A 14070-nucleotide genomic window follows, 5' to 3' on the forward strand; every position below is an offset into this window, starting at 1 on the left:
ATGTGAGTCCTCAAACTCTTCAATTATAGATAAGTATGGACATACAGGTATATACACGTGTAGAGGGCAATTTTATACTGGGGGTACCCAGAAAATTAGGGTAGCGAAGCGCTACAAGTAGTTATATTGGATTCAGCCGATGAGCCTCACAGGACATCACAGCCTTCTATTATTGACTGGCCTAATCTTTTGCAGCCTGGGTCGGTGTCCGATTAGGTGGAGACTAGGGGCCAGATGTAGGTCGGCAAATACCGGTCGGTAACGGCCGATTTCGGCCGTTACCGACCGGTATTTGCTAATGGAGATGTAGGTGCCTGAAAATATACAGAATCGGTATATTTACCGATTCGGTAAATTTATCGATTCTGTAAAATACCGAATCGGTAAATTTACCGAATTGGTAAATACAGATGTAGGAGGCACTGTAAACAGTGCCACAGGCCATTACCGATTCGGTGTTTACCATGTAATACTATTGCATGGTAAATAACGAATTTTAGTGTACATGCACATCTGTGCATGTACACCTGTGCCATGTGACACACATACATGCCCTTAGGGCATGTTTGTGTGCCACATGGCACACAAGGCAGAAACAGGGGTGCAACAGGGTGTCAAAGTGTATGTAGGAAAAAAAAGACGTAAAAATACCGAATCGGTAAGATTCGGTAATTACCGATTCGGTAATTACCAAATCAGTATTTGCTATTGATTCCTATGGGCTTCAAGGCCCATAGGAATCAATGGTAAATACTGATTCGGTATTTACCGAATCGGTAATTACCGAATCTTACCGATTCAGTATTTTTACGTCTTTTTTTCCCTACATAGCAATTACCGATTAGTAAATACCGAATCGGTAAAATTTGGTATTTACCATTCGGTAATTTGATATTACCTACATCTAGCCCTAGGTTACTGCTGTGGGGGCCTTCACACTCCAGGCGGTTCCGGGCTTGAGACCTGCACTACACAGTCTGAGATGCTCAGACTGACTGAGAGGGGAAGGGCTGATATGTGCTTCGACATTCGGAGGCAGGGAGAAGGGTCTGGTCAAGGCAGAGTGCGACCTAGCGAGCGAGTCACGCCAGTCCCCAGTAAGAATTAGAGGAAGGAGGTGACGTGCGCCATCTAATGACGTGGCACCCCCAACCGAACCAACATCCAATGGAGGCGCGGCAGGGCCATGAACCAAAAGCACTCTAAGTACTTCCGGTTCTCACGAACGCAGGACAGTTGTGGCAGACTTGTTTAGACAGTCTGCCCAGTGGGCATACTGCCCCCTTTTAAAAGGGGGCAGTGGGAGCGGGAACAGTCTCTTGTACCTCTCGCTCCCTACCAAGAACGGCACCCGGGCCATCGGCGGCCCGTAACTTCTTTTTCTTTTTCTCTTTTATTGCAGGCACGTTCTGGGAGTGCTTTCGGCGTGGGGTCCAGGAGTCATCAGACGGCAGACCGAAGCATCCTTGGCGGAGCCTGCTGTGAGGCGAAAACACGAGCGTTGGCGGCGGCGGTGCCTCGAGTAGTGTGGCAGCAGGGAGGGATCAGCTGTTTTGCCGAGTGTAGTGGTGAGGATGTGCGAGCAGCTGTGATCCTGAGCCGAGTGAGTTCAGATCTGGTGCCATTTGAGTGGGGTTGCTGTATTACGAGGCGCGTGTTTGGTGTGTGCTGGCAAGCGTGTGGAGCGCGTATTTGTGGTGCATGTGAGGTTTGACGGACTTTACAGCATTGTTTCCTCTGTGTCTCTGCCGCATCGCCTAATCCCGCTGCAATTTGATCGACGCTCACGGGCGAGTTGCACAGGGCATAGAAGCAGTGGGAGCTGGTACAGGGGGCATTCTTAATCCCGCTTTTAAAAGCAGCTGCAATCGGATCAACGCTCACGGCCAAGTTGCACAGTGCATCGAAGCAGTGGGAGCTGGTATCAGGGGGGGCATTTGTGTAGGCGTTATTTCAGTTAGACTGCAGGTTTTTGGGGAGAGATGGGTACAAGAGAGCGAAAGGGGTCATTGAACAGGCTGGTTTTTCTCGCATACAGGCTGTTTTGAATATTAAGTGGAGCATTGTGTGTCTGACACTGCCACAGTCACGGTTATTCTCGTGTATATTAGGCTAAACAATTGTTAAGCAAAACGCTTGGTGTTGCCAGGTACTGGTCAGTGTTTCCTCTATTTTTTAGGCATGTTCCTTGGGGGGTGCGAACAGGACTTTCCCATCACCATCACGATCGAGCAATCAGTGGACCGGCAAGGCAAGACTGTCCACGGGGGTAATCGTTGACGGCAGCATCAGCAGGCCTGCACTTTCATTGCTTCTGGGAGCCACGCAGGTTTGAATAATCACAGACCCACTGGACTAGCAGGTGGGCGTTGCTCTGGTTGTGTGGGTGCTGTGGTCATCTGGTGATTGCTACTACTGTCAGGTAAGGGCGTGGGCTTTGTCTCAGGCTGGTGCGCAGGGTTCAAGTTTGTGCCACTCCCATCAGTTATAGTTAAACGCAATGGCCTGTAAGGTGAGACGTAATGAGAAATAGTCCCGCACAGATGTTATGTTGGAGGCCTTGATGCAACAAGTACAGGTTAGAGGCAGGCGTTGACGCGTTTACAAGAGAAGGTTGATGGTCCTGAGGGGGAGGGAGGCCCAGGCGTCCAATAGTACCTCCTAGAACCTACTCCCCGCCATTATCTAAAAAAAGTAAGTCCAGGGTGGGTGGAAAGAGGCCAAAGGGTACGACTGGGCCAGCCCCTAGAGAAGCGATACTGCAGCCTGTGGTTCCTACACTCATCCTGCTAGACAACAACGAACCCACTACCCCAATAGTCACTATAAGACCAGGAGATCAGCCACAGGCTCCAGCAGTCCCCCTAGTGGAAGGTATGGGGGGTACCCCATCTAGCCAGACATTTTGGCCAATCTGGCGGCGGTTCTTGCATGGCTTGAGACAGTGGGAAACTGGTCCCTGGCAGCGGGGGCGATGCCATGGTGAAGGCAAAACAAATAATGGCACAGCTGGGGAAAGCGAAGCCAAATGGGGCACCTGCAGTACCGGCGGAAGGGACAACACCAGCAGTACCTGTGGGAGGGGCAACGCCTGTGGGCGCAATGCTAATAGTTGGTGGTGGAGGTCCAGTGGCAGCATGCACCCCAACGGATTCAGGAGCACCGAAGGCGGCTGACACAGCAGCATCAGCAGGTATAAATAAAACACTGGCACCTCTGGGTATGGGGAATTGCGCTCATTCAGAGAACAGGTGGGCGCCATTTGTCACAGGAAACAAAAGAAAAGATATGGAAGGGGGCAAACGTTAAAATTTTTTCCCTGTTGATAGATGAGGTGGAAAGGGAAGAAGCTAGGAAAAGCAAATATTGGATGCTCCCTAGGGAATGGGCGAACGTAACCTTGAAATAAAAGGTGGATGAGAATTTGGCCAATTGGGTGCAGGGCTTTACCATCTTCATGTCAATCATGCTTGAGTGTTTCCCAGCCATAGGGTCAGAGATGGCGTGTTACCAAAACAGGATCACTGTGGCCCAGGCCACTCAGGTAGGAAATGGGTGGAAGGAGTATGACAAAGAATTTAGAAGGGCTAAGGCGCAGGATCCCACATTAGGATGGAATCAGACAGACATGTTTATCCATCTCAAACATCTGGTGCAGGGGCCATCTGACAGTGTCGGGGGACAAGCGCAGAACAGTGTTAAGTTCCAGCCCTTTCGTGCAGGCCCCTCAGGTATTGCGGGTGCACCACGGGAAAGACGGGGAGCACAGGGAAAAAAGGAGTGTGTTTTGATTTCAATAAGTGAACATGTAATAGAGCCCCAGGCACATGCAGGATCAGGCATAACTGTGGTTTCTGCGGCAATGCATCACACCCCTAATCCAAGTGCTTCAAGAAGTCCAGGGAGAGGGGATCCAATAAACAAGATTGAGAAACTGTCACTTGAAAAGGCTAGATCCCCCATAAACACCAGCGTCATGATCCCTTAGTTAAACATCTACAATTGCCCTGAGGCGGCAAGAACGATCAGGAAGGGGTTTCTGGCAGGTTTAAGAATCCCAGCGGAGGGTTACAATAGGGTCACACATTGCAAGAACCAACTCTCAGTGCAGGCCAAGGAGAGTATAGCAGCAGCAAAAATTGAGGAGGTAGAACAGGGTAGGGTGGCAGGCTCATTCGATGATGTCCCAATGAAAGATTTTGTTTGCTCACAACTAGGGGTGGTTACCAAAAAGGTACAAGGTGAATTCCGCGTAATCCACATTTTTTCAGCACCAAGGAGGAATTCTGTGAACGAGGCAATTTCAGACACTTTGGGTAGTGTGAGGTATGCATCCTTTGACCAAGCTATAGACATGTTGAGGAGCCTGGGGCAAGGAGCATTATTGGCTAAGTCTGACATTGAATCTGCTTTCCAACTATTGCCAGTGCACCCTCTGGATTTTTATCTTTTGGGTTTCCAATTTCAGGGGAAGTATTATGTGGACAAATGCATGCTGATGGGTTGTTCAGTGTCCTGTGCCTACTTTGAGAAGTTTAGCTCTTTCTTGGAGTGGGTTTTCAGGCGGGACACAGAGCACCAATGGGTGTTGCATTACCTCAATGACTTTATTTTCTTGGGGGCACAAGGATCAGGGTAATGCAGGGCAGCTTTAACACAGTTTTGCACCCTCATGCAGGAGTTCGGTGTGCCATTGGCACCCGGGAAGACATTGGGTCCTAGCACAAAGATCGAATTCCATGGTATTGAGCTGGATTCTGTTCAAGGGGTGTCTAGGTTACCGGCTGAAAATGTAAAAGACTTCAGGGCAGCTTTGCAGCACTGCTTGGCGAAATACAAAGTGACTCTGCATCAGTTGCAGCAAGTAGTGGGTCAGTTGAATTTCGCACTGCGCATAATCCCAATGGCACGCCCATTTTCCCGCACCATTGCACAAGCTATGTCTGGGCTCAGAGAGAAGCACCATCACACTAGACTATCTGGCGAGGTCAAGCAGGACATGCTCATTTGGAAGGCATTCCTGCATAATGGTAAGGTGGTATGGCCGAGCCCGCCCAGGTCCAGTCCCGAGTTGGGGCAGATGACTGACGCAGCGGGTGTCGAGGGTTTTGGTGCCATCTTAGGGTCTGAATGGATCGCACAGCATTGGCCGGGTTGGTGGAGAGACTCTAGACTCACGGGTAACATTAGCTTCCTTGAGCTCTTCCCCATCCTATTGGCATTGTGTGTTTGGCCCGTGCATTTGAGGGACCAGTCTGTGATATTCTGGTTAGTTAACATGGCAGAGGTGGAATGCATTAATAGTCAAGCGGCAAAGTGCAGCATGATCCTGCAACTGTTAAATTAAATCGTGTTATGGTGCATTAATTTTTTTTTTGTTTGTTTGTTTATTGAAATCAGGATATTGCAAGGAGCATACCAGTTACAGTGTCATTTTCAGAAGATGGGAATCTTCAACAGAACATTCAAACCCCCCCAAATCCCGGCCTATACATACTGCAAGTCAAGATATGTCATACAAATATCATATATCACTCATGCAATGTACTGAAGATGAACAAGGATACAATCTCAGGAGGCACTCTCAGGGACAACGTCCAGAGAGCCGACAGTCTGTTGGGGTGAAGCCGTAGCTTCCAGAATCTCCTCCACAGTGTCCTCATCGCGGTCACAGCTCGCCAGTAGATAGTCATGGAGTGGACCCCAAATGTCTTTATGGCTCGAGCTCCTAGGGAGTTCCTCTGAATATGTGTTGAGCTGCTCCTGGCAGTATACCAAGTCTTTAAGCCACTGTGACACCTTGGGGTAGCCCTTACCATCCCATGTAAATAACACCCTCCTTTTCGCCAGCAGCAGAGCCACCCTAACAAAGCGGCCGAGCAACCCTCTAGCCTCAGGCACATGTCCCAGTAAACACAGAAGTGGTGTACAGTCTAAATTGAGGCCTGTCATGGTATCCAATTTCTGCAGGACATCTACCCAGTAGGACTGAACCGCAGGACAGTGCCATGATAAATGGATGAAGTCAGCACCAGCACGCCCACATCTCCTACAACCGTCAGTGTCCCTATAACCAATTCTATGCAGCTTAGTGGGAGTGTGGCATGTCTGGTGTATAAACTTCAGATGGATAATGCGGAGGTTGCTATTGGGCGAGAGTTTACCCGTGAGGGAACAGATTTGACCCCATGTGTCCGCCTTCAATTGTGTGCCCAGGGCAGTGTTCCATCTGGCCAAGCTACGATCTTCCGGAAGGACCAATTCCGAGAACACCACTTTATACAACCTAGTGAGCAGGTGCTTTCTAGTGGTGGACGTACTTACTAGTTGCAGGGCTTTGGAGGTGTCAGGCTCACATGGGAAGCTAGGATAGTGATCTCGCACAGCGCGCCGCAATCGATAACATGTGTATGTGAATAGGGGTGAAGCATTGGAGATATATTGCAGCTCGTCCCCAGAGATATACATCCCATCTCTAAATAGGTCACCCAGAGCGGAGATGCCAGCTTCAGAGAGCAGCCTCATGGAGCCACGCTCTTGTGCCACAGAGATAGCGCCATGGCCTTCAATGCTCATGTTTGGCACGTAGAAAGGCAGTTTGTTCGTCAGTCTACCAATCGCCTGCCAGGCTGAGCACGTGGCGGCAATCGTATTAATCTCCGTCCTAGGTACATGTCTGTGCTTGTGTGTTAATATGTTCTGCAAAGGAATATCTCCCGCGTCCCCGCCCTCGAACGCTACATGCGGGATAAAGCCATGAGGTCTGTACCAAAAGAACGCGAAATGAGCTAGGCCACATAGATAATATATGTAAAAATCTGCAGCACAGAACCCCCCTTTATCAAATGGCAGGGCCAGGGTCGCCCAGCTGATACGCGGGGGTTTCGACCCCCAGACCAGGCGGAGTAACTGGATCTGAAGAGTGGTGAAAAAATGTTTATTCAAGCGAATAGTGATATTGCAGAATAAGTACAAGAACTTGGGGAGTATCACCATCTTAATGACCGCAATGCGATCCGCCAATGACAGAGGCAGAGCCACCCATTTATCTACCTGTTGTACCAAGTCAGCATAAGCCTGTCCATAATTCTCATGAATGACAATCTCCGGGTCTCTGTGAACCCAGATCCCCAGGTATTTCATGGGATCTACAGTCCACAGCAGCGGATATTCCAGCGTGTGGGCAGAAGTGGCCAGTGTGAGGGGGATTACAACCGACTTATCCCAGTTGATGCACAATCCGGAGAGGAGGCCAAATCGGACATATTCCCGGATGATGTGCGTTAGGTGGGTATGTGGATCGCGAACATACACAACCATATCATCTGCATAAGCAGAGACGCCCACCGGTCTGTTATCAAAATTGAGCGCAGTGTCCCTGTGGTGCTGCCGGATTCTACACATCAATGGTTCCAATATAATAGCAAAAAGGAATGGGGAGAGAGGACACCCCTGCTTGGTACCACGCTGGATCGCCAGTGGATCAGAGGTGAAACCACCTACCCGCACTCTTGCGGAAGCATCAGTGTACAGAACTTGAATCCAGCGGACAAAAACTGGGGGGAACCCCATCCGACGGAGAATAAAAAAGATATACCGCCATTCGATCGAGTCGAAAGCTTTGGCCGCGTCGAGCAACACGGCCACAGCTTGTCGGTCTGGGTTGAGAACATGGAACATCGCAAAGATTGTGCGGAGGTTCCACGATGTGGAGCGATCAGGAATAAAGCCTGACTGGTCAGGTAGAACGAGCATGGGCATCAATGGGTGGAGTTTAGTAGCGAGAATTTTAGCGAGAATCTTGGCGTCAATATTAATCAGGGAAAGGAGCCGATAAGACTCGCATCTGTTGGGGGGCTTGTCTTTTTTCAGTAGAGTGATGATGAGCGCTTGGCGCAAGGACGGAGGAAGATAGCCCAGCTCGTGTGCCTCAGCGTACATGGCAGGTATGTGGGGCGCTAGGAGATCGGCATATCATTTATAAAATTCAGCTGTCAGCCCATCAAGGCCGGGAGCTTTCTTGTTCGGCAAATAGAGTATTGCCTCCTTGATGTCGGTCACATCAATACGCACTCCAAGATATTTCCTATGGGCGTCCGATAGCCAGGCACAGGCAGTATCCTGCAGGTAATCTTCCATAACAGAGTCCGACACGTCACCCCGGGTCGAGTAAAGCCGTCCATAAAAATCGCGGAATTGACCCAGTATAGCGTTCGTTGTGTGATGACTGATGCCATTATCGTCCACTATGTGTTCTATAGGATGGGCAGTGGCCCGCTCATGTAAACGACTAGCCAGTACCCTGCCCGGCCTGCCACCTTCTCCGTACGCTCTAGCCACAAAGCGCTTGGAGATATACCTCATCTCTGCCTCAGCCAGGGATTTATGTTCCTTGGTGTATTCCCTAATACATGCCAGTGTGTCTAGTGAGGGAAGAGTGTCATATAAGGATTCTAAGTCATGCAGTTTGGTTTCAACCTTCAGTATTTGTCCCCTCATGTCTCGTAAAATGCCTGCAGCCGTGCCTATACAGACCCCCCGTATATTGGCCTTAAACGCTTCCCAGAGGGTGGCAGCACTATCCACTGTGCCCACGTTCAGGTCAAAATATTGCTCTATGGCTTTATGGACAGTATCCACAAAGACGGGATCTAGCAGGGCATCTGCCCGAAACCGCCATGTAAAGGGAGGCCGCCTGGTGTGTGGAATCTGCAGTTTGAGCATGACAGGATTGTGATCCGATAGGGTCCGGGGTAGTGTGTAGGTGTCAGTCATCCACCCATTGGTTGGCCTGTCCAATAACCAGTAGTCCAGTCGGGACCATGTGTTGTGAGAGGGTGTAATGTGCGTGCCTGCCCTTACCCCAACGTTCCGCAGGCGCCAAGCGTCAACCAAGCCCCTCTCCTCCATAAACTGCCGTACACAAGCTGCGGTCTTCAACATACATCTACTCGCAAGGGCAGATTTGTCAAGTCGGGGATCTAAGTGTGTGTTTAGGTCACCCCCAAGCAGTAGGGCCGATTCCGGCCACGTACGCAGCACCTGAAATAAAGAAGACAGTGACGCTGGTTCGTCCACCACAGGACCGTAGACGTTAGCGATAATCACCTCGGTCTTGCCCAATGTCCCTCTCACTACTGCCCAGCGGCCCCCACTATCAGTGCAAGAGTCCAACAGAGTAAAATGTATCCCTCTTTTAATAAGGATGAGGACCCCTCGGGCGTAATTAGAATAAGAGGAGGCTAGCCGGTACCCAGCCCATCTACGTGCTATAGATCCCTCAGTTTGTACAGTCAGATGAGTCTCCTGCAATAAGGCGATGCCTACTCCATGCCTATCCAAATGAGCTAGTACCTGCCTGGTCTTTCTAGGTGTATTGAGGCCGCGTACATTCCAAGTCACACAAGTATAACTCTCACCCACCATCCCAGAGGCACCTGATAAGTTGCGAGTCAGCGTCTCCTAAAATCACAGCATATTTACATGGTGATACAATCAGCTCATTCGAGTGAACAACTTTTGCAGAGCATACTCTGACGCAATATAAGAGACCATGCCTCCCACCCCCCTCCCACTTTGGCAACCCCAACCCGCCAAAGAGCCTTACAACCTCCCCCCCATCCCTCCCATCATAGCAAAACAAACAAAGCATCAAATGGGTTACACCCAGTGGGGGCAGTGGAGGCAATGCACACTTCTGGCACAAGGCAGAAGTGGGCCCCCGCAGAAAACAGGTCGAGCCCCGCGAGCGTGCCAATTAATAGCAACAGACATGATACCACCGGTGAGGCATATAGCGTTCAGTCTGCAGTGTTCACCTTAGGGCATGAGCCAGCAGTGTGCCCATCACTTAGTCATCAAGGTAGGCAGCGTTCAATGGGGAACTGCAGAGTAGATAAGACTCAAAGGGTATAAAAAATATCTACCCCCACCACCACTCCCCCCCCCCCTCCTCAAGCTCATAACCATGTATTACACCAATAAAAGGGGTACCAAAATACATCCAGAGTTAGTCATCCACATCAGAGGTGTCAGCAGAGGATCTGCGACGTTTTTGAAGTGTCTTGGCATACGCCATCGCTTGCTTGGGGGTGGTAAAGATTTTCCCTCCTTCGAAGTCGCCAATTCTGAGTCTCGCAGGATAGAGCATGGCATACGGAACCTCTTCCCGCTGAAGTAGTTTCTTCACTGACTGGAACTCCTTTCTCGCCGCTTGCACTTGTTCAGTGAAGTCAGGATAAAAGGATAATTGGTTGTTCTGATAGATAATCTTGCCCTTCTGTCTAGTGACGCAAAGCACAGTGTCTCTATCTCTGTAGTTCAACAGTCTTATGATGATGGGTCGCGGAGGTGTGCCAGGGGGAGGACGAGCTGCTAATGAGCGATGGGCCCTCTCGACCGCAAACATGGGAGACAAGTCGTCGGTGCCGCAGATCTCCCTCAACATGGTCTCCACGTAATCCTCCAGTCTCCCCACATTGGTCGATTCCGGCAGGCCCAGGACGCGAATGTTATTGCGCCTGGCCTGCGCTTCAATATCCTCATTTTTAGCCTTTATGACTTCCAGGAGCTTGACCATCTCATTCGTCTTGCCCGCCACCTGCTGTAAACCATCCTCGGTGTCTGTGATCCGCTGTTCCGCCTCCCCAGTCTTGTTGCCTGTCTATCGAGCTTGGCGGAAAATTGATCCATGCGGGTGTTCAGGGCTTCGATTTTCCCATCTATCGCCTGTAGACTCGCCAGCATCGCAACTAGTGTGGTCTCCAGCATGGAGTGGCCTTGTGAGGTGGAATCGTGATCACCATCCGCCGCTCCTGTGTTCGGCTGTTTGCTGTTCCTGCGGAGCTCAAAGGACAGCTTGGGCTGTGACTTGTCAGGCTTGCCCATGGCGAATCGCCACCCCTCACCCTTCACAACGTTTTGCACGCTATCCCAATCCCCAGGCAGGCCAGGGGGTTCCTCCACACCACACACCCGGACTTCACAGGATCAACCAAGGGCCAGCTAGCCGTCTCGCCACACTCCGCTCGACATACAGTATGTGGCCGTGTCGCCCTAAAGGGTGTAGTCCTGATACACTCCCGCTAGTGGGATGAGAGGGCAGCCCCCCCAAGTGCCTCAGTGTTGTGGAGACAACGCAGTGCCCGGTAGGTCGACCATGAAACAGGCGTACTCCGGTATGAAGGGTAGCTAAGGAGGCACAGCACAAAGCGCTAAAGTGATGTCCAGCGCACCAGGTAAGTGACAGCTGTGGTTCAAGAGAGGGTACCAGTCAATCACGCAGCGTCTGTGGCCCAAAGCGAGTGTTTCAGCAGGACCCCAGTGCCTCAAAGGCCGCAGCACAGGCCGCACCACCTCCTCAGTCACGCCAGAGCAAGTTCAAAGGTTCCAGCACACAGCGATACTCGCACTGCAATGTAGCTTGTGTGTCCCCGTAGTGTATGTTGTCTTTTGCTGCGAGGAGAAGACCACGCTCCAGCGGCCCACCTGCGGCCCTCCAACCCCTCTGCAGCCGGCCGCTCAATTTTCAGGCCGCCCAGCGACCACACTGCTCCCCGGCGTCTTGAAACTCGAGAGCCGCGCGGAGCTCTGCCGCAACTGACAGCAGGCCAGCAGCCGGGGACGGGACTCACCGGAGATCGCGCGTCGGACACCACCTCCAGCGACGCAGCCCCGGTCTCCGAGAAGGGGGGGGAAGGCAGAGGAGAGTCACTCGCGCCCGCCGGGTCGCGGGCACGACCTCCACCGCGGCCGATACCGCAGAGGCTGACTCCGGCGGCGTCCAAGCAGCAGAGCCCCCAAAACTCGCACAATCCGCAGATAAGGGCACAGCAAGACAGCGCTCACCAAGCAGGGGCTGAATCGGCACGTGTAGGGCAGGATATTGAAGGATTACAGTGCGGTGGCCGGCAGAGCAGCTCTACTGTGCTGCCATCTTGCCGCGCGCCAAGCCACGCCCCCCTATGGTGCATGAAATTAAATGTACTTTTTAAAGCAAAACATGTGCTAGGTATACTAAATCATGTGGATAATGCATTGTCTCATTTTAAAATGAAGGCCTTTCTGGTCCCGCCTCCCAGAAGCAGTGGCGCACCCAACACCTTTCCCAGAATAACTTTGGCAGCTTGGTACCCCCAGCTATCGGACCTCGTGGCAGCTAGCCTATCACCCAGGACCAGGAAAGCTTACGAAGGGGTGTTTTGTTCTTTTTGTCAGGTCTTGGGGGAGGGTTGGGAGCAAAAGTGGCAGGACCCAGGGTCGGTGGTCGCTCATCTTGGGTTCAAGAAGGATAAGGGGCGCCCAGTGGCAGGAGCTAGGCGTCACTTACGGCCATCTCATTTTTTGCTAAAGCAAAAGGGGATCCAATGAGGAATTTTTTGGTACCCCAGGCTTTGAAGGGCTGGCAACGCTTGCAAGGGGTGCAACCAGACAACAGGCGACCGATCGGGTTGGAAACTCTGGCTAAGTTGTTCGTAGCCTTACTGCGGGTTTGTAACTCACTAAGGGAGGTTACTCTATTTCAGGCAGCATTCTGTCTTTCATTCTGTGGCGCTTTTAGAGTAGGAGGACTGGTACCAAAGAACAAACAGGATTGGTAGGGGGGCCTACAGATGGAACATGTGAAATTAAACGGGGACTCCATGTTAATCTCCTTGCATAGGTCCAAGGATGATCAGGGAGGAAGGGGCGAGAGCATAGTGCTTCATGGGGCGAGAGATAATACATGTTGCCCCGTGGCCAGTCTGGAGACTTTTATGGCACAGCGAACGAGGACCACAGCGGGCCCCTTCTGGTACATGGTGACGGGTCACCCCTCACTATCTTTCAGTTCAAAAGGGTGATGGGTCTGGCCATGCAAGTTGCTGGTTTAGACTCATCTAGCTTTGGGACCCACTCCTTTAGGATCGGGGCAGCCACAGAGGTCTTAGGGAGGAGCAGGTCAAGAGGATCGGCAGGTGGTCCTCTAACTGTTATAAGCGGTACATGCGGCTGAACATGCTATAGCCAGTTGGTTCATTTCAAGTTATTTGCAAGTTCTTCATTCTTTGACTTAGAGAGAATCTTACATGGTTACATATTGCTATGTGCTGTTGCGAATGTGTTTAGCATGACAGTGGGCAGCACACTGACGTTTGTTCTTTTCACGTTTGCCTGCAGTTTCTTGATCCTGTGACTCAGGGGAGAAGTCTGCAGTGGCCCATCATCGCAACACTCAGATGAACCACAGTCAACAGTCCAAGAAAGAACAGCTCAGGTCAGGTTATGGCCCAAGTGCACTCCTGGGCCCTGGAACAGCAAGAAATCTGGGTAGTTGGTCACTCATGTCTGTTGTTTAAAAAATTTCTTTTCAGGGGTGCACAAGACCAGGGCGCGTAAGTTGGGGGCAAAAATAGTGTTTCATGGACAGGGAGTCCTGTGCGTAGGGCAATTCAGGGAGCTGGTGAACAGCGCTTTAAAAAAAGTAAGAGACCACCTGCAATCTGGATCCTGTACCTAGGAGGTAACAACTTGACTTGCCTGGGCATGAGGTACTAGTGGAGGAGCTCCTCACTGAGGTGGGTTGGTTGGCGAAGAGTTGCCCTGATGCTGTAATCGTCTGGTCTCACATGATCCCAAGGTTTCAGTGGAGAGGGGTGAGTCAGTGCGGGCATTGAATCACGCAGTGAAGCAAATCAACAATGAGTTTAATAAACTGTTCAGAACCCCGAAACTAAAGTCAATGGGACATGGGTACATCTGGGGCGATCAGTTCTTTTTGCAAGACGGGGTTCACTTATCAGCCAAAGGGAATCAGGCATTTGTGGAAGACATCTTAGCATGGTTGGTGGTCACGAGACACATGGCATGGACTCCTAGCGAGCGCAGGGGGAGGCCAGATAGTCGGGCAACTATGCTGGCCTGTGGCGGTAAGGTCATGATTGGTAAGCATAGTCTTCGGCCCTTAGCGGCCAACACCATGTAACTCCAAGGGCAGTGACAGCCAGTCAGTAGGCTGTTGGGGTGTGGGGACCAGGGGACTCTTTCCAGTAGGCCAGTGACTACCCTCTCATGCGCATGCACATCAGGGCG

At 51.2% G+C, this 14070-nt stretch overlaps 1 long non-coding RNA gene across 1 annotated transcript; it reads left to right on the top strand.

The window, feature by feature from the left end:
* Positions 1–1408: 1408 nt before the first annotated feature.
* On the top strand, positions 1409–13255 carry LOC144774112 (uncharacterized). The gene is made up of 3 exons (XR_013600095.1): positions 1409–1603; positions 2180–2329; positions 13159–13255. It is a non-coding gene; the product is annotated as an uncharacterized LOC144774112 (long non-coding RNA).
* Positions 13256–14070: the final 815 nt, after the last annotated feature.

This window comes from Lissotriton helveticus, chromosome 1_1 (genome assembly GCF_964261635.1).
Source record: "Lissotriton helveticus chromosome 1_1, aLisHel1.1, whole genome shotgun sequence".
NCBI lineage: Eukaryota > Metazoa > Chordata > Amphibia > Caudata > Salamandridae > Lissotriton > Lissotriton helveticus.